The sequence below is a fragment of the Nycticebus coucang genome, chromosome 9, assembly GCF_027406575.1.
Source record: "Nycticebus coucang isolate mNycCou1 chromosome 9, mNycCou1.pri, whole genome shotgun sequence".
NCBI classification, from domain to species: Eukaryota; Metazoa; Chordata; class Mammalia; order Primates; family Lorisidae; genus Nycticebus; species Nycticebus coucang.
The window spans coordinates 18,097,315-18,109,507 of NC_069788.1; positions in this window are offsets into that span (position 1 = coordinate 18,097,315).

The window sequence follows — 12,193 nt, forward strand, 5'->3', positions numbered from 1 at the left end:
GATCATTCCCTGGAAAATGATGAGCTCCTCGGATTTCCATCCATGGGAAGGAGCTATCGCCAGTGCAATTTGTAATTGCCAGTGTCAAAATGTTTCTGAATTCTCAGAGATTTTTATCATTATATAGTTAAAGAGACCTGTGGACATGCTTTATTACATAAAAATAAGTTTTTATATTTTGTTTTGTTTTTTGGAAATTCTACTATCGTGCCGTCCAGAACCTTACAGCTGAACAACGTCCCATCTTCTGTGCTCAAGTCTCTGAAGCAAACTAAAGTGATAAAACAATCTCTGCTATGGTGTTAATGAATGATAATGAAGTCAGTCACACCCCATTTAGGTATTTTTTTTTTTTGCATTTTAAAAGGACCTTCTTAGAAATGCAAGATCTTAAAAAATAAAGCAGTAAACTAAGAATGACATTTGGTTAAATGTATGAGGACAAGCCAGACTCTCAACAGGCAGAGCTGTTTCTGCTCTCTACAGCCTCAGTCTACACTGTTGGGAGCTTTGTTTCACCAGGAAAAAATACTCTCCGCAAACCCTGGTAAATTTTGACTTGGATAAAAATTGGCTCAAAATGCAAGAACAGAGGCACAGGGATTTTTCATACATCTTTGCCTTTCAATGTCAATGGCCAAATGGAGGATTCCTGTTTACCTTTAACACAAATTACAGGAAAGACACACAAAGTACTCTGAAATAATTCTCACAAAATTTCCAAATCGCTTAGGACCTGGAACTACATTGCAGATCTAAGATCAACATGAAATAAAATAAATATATGGCTACTGTGCCACTCACTAGTCTGATATACTAAGCAGTGTGAATCTCTTCAAGTGTAGATTTTTGTTTAGTTATAAAGCTGAGCTTCTGTTGAGAGTATAGCCTTACATCCTTCCAGCATCAGATAGCCTTTGTGTGCTGAATGGGAGAAGCTGTATTTGGGTCCTTATTCAGCCCATAGATGGGTAACATGGGTTAATGTTTTCTGTGTATAATATTATACAGCATATAGGCTCAATCTTGCCTCTGTATTTTGCCTGCCAGGGAAAAAATAAAAAACATGCAGGCAACAAGAACACTCAGATAACCTTGAGAATAGTCAGATAAATCATTACCTTCACTTCATTCACTGAAAGTTGTGTAAGCCATAAAAATATTCAGGCAAAACACTGTCAAGCTAAGAATGCCACTTTTGCCAAATGGGCACAATTCCCTTGTATTTAATGCTAGTTTTAGATCATTCCTGAGTTTGTATTGTATATTGAAATACTAATTTATTCATTTGTTTTCATTTTAGAATTAGTGTTTTATAATAAGACTTTATTCATATATTTTTACCTTTTTGACATTCTTCATGTTTTATGTAAAATTCAAATATGTCGTCTTCCACCAGTTGTCATCTACAGGTGACTTTTTGTTAATTCTTTTTGTCTTACAACCACTCTATTAACAAAAATCACGTGGGCTCAAATGCAACATTCATTACCTCAATGCTATTCAAAACAGTAAAACACAAACAGCCATTCCTTCATCCTAAATTCTTGAAACAGGGAAAACCTAAATAGTTCCAATCAGAAGAAAGAACACAACCCATCAATAGCCTGATCAAAAAGAAGTGGGTATTTCTTTAAAGACATTACAAGTAGAGTTCAATTTGCACATTTCAGCATTTCATGGATCAAATTAATTTTGCCAAATACTAATGAATAATCCTCAGATCTCTCGGCATCAGATTGATGTTATGAAATAATATCTTTTTTATTTATAGTTTAAATAGATATTGTATGATAATTGTATGTTTGATGAAGAGTAAACAAGTAGTTGTTTATAGTAATATTATAATAGTTTTAGAAGTCATTTTCTTTTACCTTCAGTTATTGTAAATATATGCGGGATGTATATATGTGTATGTGTGTGTTACAATTAACATTCACAATTAGCACATGCACATAGAATAATTTTTTTCTGAAAATGTGTCCAATCTTAAAACAAATCTTGCTAGATTAATAGAAAATAGTTGAGTCTCACAAATAATGTCAAGTCTTGTTACCTAAATTATTCTTGAAGTTATTTTATTGGGGACTAGACCTTTCACATAATGGCAGGTCACATTATTTGGGCAAATTCTATTAAAATCGTCTAAAAATATGGATAAAATATATGCTTATAAATATCTTCTTAAATGCACAGAAGATTCAGGAATAAAAAAGAGAAAGAATGGAGCACAGAAAATATTTGAAAAGATTTGAGCTAGTAAGTTTTTAGAATTTTCGGTGACAGATATCCACGGTTAAGAAATTTCATGAAGGGCGGCGCCTGTGGCTCAAGGAGTGGGGTGCCGGTCCCATATGCCAGAGGTGGCAGGTTCAAGCCCAGCCCTGACCAAAAACCAAAAAAAAAAAAAAAAAAAAGAAATTTCATGAAAAATAAATAAAAGTAATTTCATAACTGGAACATAATAATAAAACAATAGCTTATCAATACATAGTAGAAATCTCAAAATAGCCCAAGGGAAAATATTTATTTGAAAGGTAACTTTCAATAGCACCAATAAGAATGAATGTTCAAAAAACAGAAGACAGTAAAATAATTTTCAACATACTGAAAGAAAACAAAACAAAAGAGTAAGAACAGTAACAGCAAATCTCCCTGCCTGGAATCTATATGTTTTGAACCCCCCCCTCAAAAATGAAGATGGGCTGGACACAGTGGGGTATAGCCCACAGGGAGGCCAAGGCTGGAGGATCAGTTGAGGCCAGGAGCTCAAGACCAGCTGGGTAACATAGACTTCATCTTTACAACAAAAGGCATAAATGCAAAGTAAAATGTTTTTCAGGCAAACAGAAGAATAGCTGATCTGATTTTCAATGACGATTAGAGAAATCTAGGTCTGATAAGTAAGATCATGAATTCAATCTAGAAAAAATGCTATATTATCTCATTGCTGAATATTACTGTGTTCACCTTTGAATTACTCCCCTTGGGGAGCTATGTATCAATGCCAGTGCCTAGTCCATCCTTTGAATCAATTTTAGAACTATTTTTTTTCTGGACTGGCCATTAGAGCTGTTACCCTTTATATACTGAATATCATCAAATGTCTTCCTTGCAATATTTCATTTATCATTGGATAAAGAAAAGGGTCAGAGGAGGCAAGATCTGGTGAGCAGGGAGAGAGTTCCAATGCCGTTATTTCTTTACTAGCTAAAAACCGTCCATAGACAGTGCCGTGTAAGTTGGTAACTTACTGTGATGCAAGAGCCATGAGTTGTGGAAAAGTTCAGGTCATTATCACCTGTTTCATGCAGCCTTTTCAGCACTTCCAAGGAGTGAACTTGGACGTGTTTTGGTACAATTGGCACAAATTCATAATGAATAACCCCTCTGATATCAAAAACAGCTACATCATTTTGACTCTTGATTTGGACTGATGGGGCTTTTTTGGTGGTAGAGAATTGGCTGACTTTCATTGTACACTTTAATGCTTTGTTTCAGGGTCATATTGGTACACCCATGTTTCATCATCAGTGCTAACATGGCCTAAGATATTGTGCTGCCTCTCCAAAAGATCTTGGCAAACTGTGGGACTATTTTTGGGCACACCTGTCTCATGCCAAGATTCCCAGTGAAGATGTTTATGTGGCATGCTAGGCTTCTCATAGTCAGCTGACAGTTTTGATGCACCATTTGATGAATCTTTGCACTGTTTTCATCAGTTCTGCTCATTTTTGGCCACCACCTGACCTCTCTTCATCAGTGACACTTTCTTCCCTCTCAGAAAAATGTTTAATCCATATGTGCACTGCCATTTTCTTCATGGCACTCTCCCCATAAAAATGAACTAAAGTGTCCCTGATTTTACTTCCACTCTTGCCAAGTTTCACAAGAAATATAATGTTTATTTATTGCTCTACTTCAAGCTCTGACATTCTCATGATGGCACAGAAAAACACACAACAACAATAATGAAATCCACGTAGCAAGACGCCCACACATCAACACCAACACAGCTGTGACACACTGGTATGCCAAGGCTATGAGCCGTTACTGAGCTGTTTGTACAGTGCAGCCAATGTGAGTGCCTGGTGGCAAATCCAAACCTAATTGTCAGACCTCGTGCACGTATTTCATGAATATCCTAGGCTACTAAAACGTTTCCTAAAGGAAAAAACAAACACACTATTTCTGATGCAGATTTTCTTCTTGAAAATTTATTTAAGGCTACTTCTTAAAAACCATCACTATAAAATATAAAAACAACACTGCATAGCATTTCAGGGTTTTTCTGCCACGTTGAAATCCTTTCATAAACGTGATTGAATCACTGCTGAGACTCCACTAATATTTCTTTGCAGTAGAGTATTTAGGTTCTTCTTTATAAAATACAATGAAATGAACAAAAGCACTATCCCACAAATAGCAACATTCCATTACTGACTGTACACTTATTTTCATTTGTACCATGTTTGTATGTCAGTTATTGTGTGAATTTTTGAAGTTGTCTTTACTTATCTATGGAAAGCTTTCAGAGAGCTGCTTCAAGTTATGCTGCCTATATTGAATGCTCATTATTACTCCACTTGTTATTTCTCTCGTTTTCTACCTAAACAAAAAAATGTAAAATCGCAGCTAAGCGTAGGTTACTTGTTAATGTGAAAGGGGGGGATCAGATCCCTGCGTGAGATTTGTTAATATGGAGAGATGATGGATGATGGTAAGAAACGAAAGGAATGTAAACAGTTTTCCTCATGTCGACTTTTCTTTTTCAGCTTTTTTGTCTCCCTCCTAGTTTCAGTTATAGGCAGTTCACGTCTGGATCGTCTGCTTCGTATTTGCTCAGAAAATTCAACACTGGTCTTAAAGAGTGAGTGAACCTGTGTACTTGAGGTAAGGATAAGAGTCCAAAGGACCTAAATTGTGTGTTTTCATAATCCAGCCTCATTCCCCGTTTTCGTTGACAACGTCTGTTTTCTGGTTTGTAGTCTTTCACATTTCATTAATATATGGCTGTGAAGAATTCCAGGTTTCACCCTTTTGGCTGGGCCGAATGGTACCGTCTCTTAAACTTCGTTTAGATTCTCTTAACATGTGTGAAACTATCTCAATTTTTGCTGTCACAACTCTATGCATTTCGAGATCATTGCTATTACTTTAATTTGGGCCTGGAGATGAGAGGCAGATCTGTTTAATTAATCCATTCTTACGGTATAGAAAACTTGAATGAATTTTTTGAATGAATACACAAACATTTGGAAGCTACACCCTCTAGAAGTGGCCATTTACTCCTTCCTTAAGTAACTTTTCTTATTTTTCCAAAGAGGAAAGTTCTACCGAAAACTTCCCCTAATACAGTTCTTGTCTCCCTTTTTTACTCCTCTTTCCACTCTAAATGAATTTTGAGTGTAATCTTTCTCATAACAATATTGCATTAACCCTATGTTTCCTGTGATTTCGTTTTCTATTTTCTACCATGAACTTAATAACTTTCCCATTGGCTTTGACAACTAAGAAGATATTGTTTCAAAATAAGTCAAGATTTGCTCCAACATCCTGCCTATCTCCATTTCAATCATGTTACCTTTTCTTTTGTCTAAACTTTGTTCTGCAAGGCAGCTAGCATTATAATTAAGAGTATCTTCTGTAATTTCATGATTGCTCAGTTAAAATCTTGGCACCAGTACTCACCATCTATGAATCTAATACCAAGTAATTAAGTATAATAAATTTGTGTTTATTCTTTTATCGGCAGGGATAATTACTACTTTGTTAATATGTAAGAATTAAGAGAGAAATGCATATTAATTTCTTTACCAAGAACTCACTCAGAAATATGGAACTCTCTATGAATAAAAAATAAAAAAAATTAAGCTCTCATGGATCTACAATTAAGTCAGGGAGATAGGTAATAAATAAATAAATGCATGAATTAATAAGAATGATATAGTAATATCTAAAATATTAATGAAAGTGCTTAAGAGTAAAATCAGATACTTCAGAGTAGTGTATTCTGCAGCATATAAATTATGTATTTTTAATAACAAAAAATCTCTAATACAAATAAAGCATTTAGAAGAATTGAGAATGTGGGCGGTGCCTGTGGCTCAGTGAGCAGGGCGCCAGCCCCATATACCAAGGGTGGCGGGTTCAAACCCGGCCCCGGCCAAACTGCAACCAAAAAATAGCCGGGCGTTGTGGTGGGCGCCTGTAGTCCCAGCTACTCGGGAGGCCGAGGCAGGAGAATCGCCTAGGCCCAGGAGTTGGAGGTTGCTGTGAGCCGTGTGACGCCACAGCACTCTACCGAGGGCCATAAAGTGAAACTCTGTCTCTACAAAAAAAAAAGAAGAATTGAGAATGGAGGGAGCCCTGGTGAGGAAGGGAAATGGTTAAGGGTTTGCAATTTTATACAGAATGATCATGAAATGATTAAATCTGAGCAGCGATTCAAAGGAGACGAGATAGATATCCACATGACTACAGGCAAAAAGCATTTAGATCAAGAGAAGAGCCAGACAAAGCCTTTGAGACTGGAGCATGCATGCCACATTCCAGAAGAGTAGCAAGCAAGCCGGGTAGCTAGAGGACAGTGAAGGAATGAGATGAGGTCAGAGGGAAGACAAGGTGAGATGGAGCTGGAGGGTGGCACTGATTTCAACATGCTTTGTAGGTTGCTGTCACGACTTTTACTTAAGAAGGATAGTGAATCATTGGAATATTTTGAGCAAAGACATGGCATCATCTTCTTTTCATCTTTACTGGATCAATCTGGCTGAGGTATGGAGAATAGACTGAATAAGATGTGAGTAAAAGCAGAGAGAAGACTCAGGATTATCACAATAATCCAGAAATGACGGGGGCTTGGACAAGTAGTGAAGGCGTGTTAAGAACAGCTGAGATTACTGGGACCTGATCAAACTAAAAAGCTTCTGCACAGCCAAGAACATAGTAAGTAAAGCAAGCAGAGAGCCCTCAGAATGGGAGAAAATATTTGCAGGTTATACCTCCAATGAAGGTCTAATAACCAGAATCCACAGAGAACGCAAATGTATTAGCAAGAAAAGAACACGTGACCCCATCTCAGGGTGGACAAGGGACTTTAAGAGAAATTTCTCTAAAGAAGACCGACACAAAATCTACAAACACATGAAAAAAAGCTCATCATCCTTAATCATCAGAGAAATGCAAATAAAAACTACTCTGAGATATCACCTAACCCCAATAAGAGTAGCCCACATAACGAAATCCCAAAACCAAAAATGTTGGCGTGGATGTGGAGGAAAGGGAACACTTGTACATTGCTGGTGGGAATGCCCACTAATACATTCCTTCTGGAAGGATGTTTGGAGAATACTTAGAGACCTAAAAATAGACCTGCCATTCGATCCTGTAATTCCTTTACTAGGTTTATACCCAGAAGACCAAAAGTCACAATATGACAAAGACATCTGTACCAGAATGTTTATTGCAGCCCAATTCATAATTGCTAAGTCATGGAAGAAGCCCAAATGCCCATTGGCCCATGAGTGGACTAGCAAATTGTGGTACATGTATACCATGGAATACTATGCAGCCTTAAAGAAAGATGGAGACTTTACCTCTTTCATGTTTACATGGATGGAGCTGGAACATGTTCTTCTTAGCAAAGTATCTCAGGAATGGAAGAAAAAGTATCCAATGTACTCAGCCCTACTATGAAGCTAAATTATAGCTTTCACATGAAGACTATAACCCAACTATAGCACAAGACTATGGGGAAAGGGCCAAGGAAGGGTAAGGGAGGGGGGAGGTTTGGTGGAGGGAGAGTAATGAGTGGGGCCATATCTATGGTGCATCTTAGAATGGGTACAGGTGATTGCACTAATGTACACAGCTATGATTTAACAATAAAAAAATAATAAAAAATAAATAAAAAAAGAACAGCTGAGATTGTGGATAATTTGAAGAGGTCAAAGGTTAAAACTAGATTTTCTAAAATAGCGAATGTAGGATGACAAAGAGATGAATCAAAGATGTCTAAGCTAACACAAATGTCTTAGCCTCCAAACTGTTGGCTCAAGAAACTGGAGATATTAAATTACTGTTAACTGGAATGCGGAGATCTTCACGAGGACCTGGGTTTGTGTATGTCAAGTTCACGTGCTGTTTAACTTCCACATTGAGCTGCTGAGTAGCTAGTTAGATATATGACTGGGCTTGTAACAGATTTAAGATTAATCATCACATAAAGTCAGTTTTATTCATGATGTTATGTGAGATTCCCCAGGGAGAGGGTGGAGACCGAGGAGTAAAATGCTGAATCCTAGAGTGATTCAATATTAAGTGGGCTTAACATAGCAGCTAACACAAATGTCTTAGTAAGTATTAATTAATTCATAAAAAGTTGCCTTTTTCTTATTACAAATAAATAGCACTACTAAAAAATGTCTTTAAGACATAGCTGTATAGAATTCTTTATAAATCCACAAAGTCCAGGGCTGATGAGGTTGCTCAGTAATGTCTCAAGGCACCCAAGTTCTTCACTCCTTCCATCTGGTTATCATGTCAGCCCCTTCATGGATGTAAAGTGGCTACTGAATTTCCAGCTGTTGTTCAGCATACCAGTAGGAAAAGCAAAGTGCAGAAAAACAGCAAAGGAAAGAAGAATCTGGCCAGTCAAATTCATCCCTTTTAACATCATTTCTTGAAAGTGTCACCCACAGAGATTTCTGCAGCTTTGTAAAGAATTAGCTGCAAAAACATCTATAAATGTATATTATCTTTTCATATTCTGTAGCAGAGGTTAATAAAGTTTTAAAGGACTTAAAAATTGTAAATATTGCATGTTTGGGGGGCCATGTGGTCTTTGTCCCAACTGCTCTACTCTGCCATCATAGAAAATAGCAAAAATAAATAAATAAATAAATAACTCTACTCTGCCATCATAGGGAGAAAAAACATGAAAATGAATGTTGATTCTTCAAAAACCTTATTTATAAAGATAAGAACGACTCGAGTTTGGTCTGCAGGACATAGTTTGCTGGTCTGTGCCATATGGGAGTGTGAGAAATGGGGAAAGAACCAGTGTGTGGCTTTGGGGGTAGCTATTTTATAGTATGGGTTTAGTGCAGGTTCTAAGCAGCTACTATGAGGTAAGGCTAATGAACTCCCTCCATAACTCTAGCAGAAGTACGGAATAAGAGAAAATGATGTAGGTTGGTGTCCAGCTCCACTCCGTACCAACAATGTGGCCTTAGGCAGGTCACTTAACCTTTCTATGCCAAGTTTTCCCATCTCTGAAACAGAAATAATAAAATCTGCCTAGCCTACCTTTCTCTACAGGATAGTAGGAAAATTAAATGAAATAATGTGAAATGAAATGAAAATGCTTTGACAACTCTCTGGTATTCACAAATACAGGCTTAGCACAAAATTCATTCTGTCAAGCACATTGAGCTTTTATTCGCTCTCTCTTTTCTTTAAAAAGTACCTTTTCATATAATTACAAAATGAAATATAACACACTGTAGGAAGTGAAAGTGTTACCTTTGTAGCCTAACCCTGCTGAGACAAGGGATGAGAGGAAAGTGAACTCAGATGTGAATTACTGGAAGATCTAAGTGAGAAAGAAAAAAATTCTGATATTAAAAAAAATCAGAAAAATAAAGCTTATGATGGGTAGTTCAGAGAAAATATAACACTAACAATGTGATGATTACCTTGTAGTTTGTGAGGAAAAGTATATCATATCGTCATATTGTATCTTTAGACTAACCAATCTTTTTGACTTTTTATTTACCATGAAAATGTTATTTAATAAATATCTATATATTAGAAAATTAAAGTTTTTATTTTATTCATTACATAAGACATATGGAAGATGGACTCAGGGGCCCTTAATTTTTTATCCTAAATTTAATCACTATTCCCCAGTGTACTTTAAAACCTTGGGCAAATTATTTAACTTGGACTCATTCTTTTCACTGATGTGACATGGAAGTTAAACTAGACAACATAGATATCTTCTAATTCTTCAATTCTGTGTTTCTATTTAGAAAAATACAACTTACGGAGTGGCAAATATTATATTCTAATAGTCATTGAGCAACATAATAATATGAATCATACATTTCTAACGCTGCTCAGAATTCACATTGCTTCCTGTGTAAAAAATGATGTCAACAGTAACACTGACCTTTCCATGGAAAGTGCAGATGGCACGTGATATTTCAGCCTGCAGGATATAGTAAAATTTAGAATATGACCAAAAAAAATGAACAATATTATAATATACTGATCCATACCAAGGGAACCCTTCATACTACAGAAAAAATTTACTGTAAATTTATTTTGAATTGTATTATAGTATATACACTTCCAAAATGCATTAATTTGCCAAGTGGAAATCAGGAACATTCACCTGCCTATCCATGAATGAGCAGAAAAAAATCTGGTAGTGTGAAGCATCCAGATAAATACAGTAGAACCTCTGTAAGTTGACCATCCAAGGGACTGTAACAAATTGGTCAATATATTGAGGTGATCACCATAAGGAACTAGGCCTAGTGTATTGACAGGTGCATGTACTTTACTTTCTTGTACAGCTTTTATCAGAAAATATCATAGGATTTCATATATAATCAAAACACAGCAACATCAGACATACAGTATCAAATTCAATACACTTACTCTTGTGTCACATTTTAATCATTCTTTCTCATAAAGAAATAAGGAGAACATTTCATAAGGAATTTTTTTTTATTCTTATTACAAATGTAAGTGGAGACAGCACTGTCAATGTGGGTTATACCACTCAGTATACCTGAGCATTTGTCATTCGCAAATGACTTCACCTGCATTATCTGTCATTGGGCTCCAAGTATTGAGACCCACATTGGGCACCAAATGTCGGGGTCCCACTCTGGTGCAGGGTCCTCTAAGACCTGTGCTACTGGCATGACCGACTAAAGAAAAATAAAGTTACGAAGAGCGATAAAGAAAGACATGAGACACAGAATAGAATTTTCAAAGGTGGGAGCTCAGGGGCCACCACCTGTTCATGGGCTCCAGAGAGTGGCCCTGAGTCTTTGTTCCACACAGTTTTTATTGAAATCTATCTGTCCAGGTGGTAAGCAGAGGGAGGGAACAAAGACACCAGCAGTTTCTCTGAGTGAACATATCAGCTCCTATTGTTATTATTATTAACTTTTAGGATTTGAGTAGTTTTGGAGCATCTGAAACTTGAGCCTTGTGTGGGGGAAGCCTCCTGTCTGAAGTCACACACACAGATTCCTAGGGATGTGTTAAGCTCTGCTAGCTCACTGTGGTGTAAAACACCACTGGTGTTAATCTCCCCTGAGGAATCAGTGGGAGAGAGGCATTTTCCTCTCATCATCACCACAGAGGATTTTCCTCTGTGATAAGGGATGTTAAGCCCTCCTGCCCATATCTCAGTGCTTGAGCTGTTCCCCTTGGTCTCTGCTCCAGCCAAAAGCAAATCTCCACAATGGGTCTCTGCTTTGTCTGTTTAATGGGCAGGAAACAACCTAGAAGGTGCATCTATTCTAGGTCTTGTCATAACCTTTTTTATGACTATTACCTTCCTCAGACTGTTCACAGACTCAGCATGGTCTTGGTATAAGCTGTATCCCCAATAGGCCAGAGTTTCAGGAAAGGCCGGAAACTTGTTCAGATAAGAAATTCAGCGATGGCTAGCTTAAAGGTAAACTAGCTGACTTTTCTTTGTTCTGACTCCTTCAGCTTACTTTTTAATTTTCCCTTTCTCTGGGGGTGCCCTCCCCTGCCAAGAATGGGGTCTTCGGTCCCAACTCTGCCTGCATTATCAATGTCTGACCTCCTCTTTTGGATTCTCTTCAATTTTTGTGTCATCCTTACTTGTTTACTCCACTTCATCAGCTGCCTCATGCACTTCTATGCCGATATGTACTTTGGTCAGTATCGCTTGGAAAATTGCTTCTGTGTCAGGTTCATTACAGACTACCACTTCATCCTCTTTTGCAACAAAACCTTCAAAGTCTGCTCCTTAGAATTCTGCCACGGAAGATGGACTGTCTGATGGGGCCCAAACATCGTGCTCTTAGGTTGTGACAAATTCCACTTGTTGAAATATGTTAGCATCATTTCTATTAATAGCTGAAACTTGTTCAAAGCAAAACTGACCCAGAACAGCATTAACTTATGCAACAGATGAAGT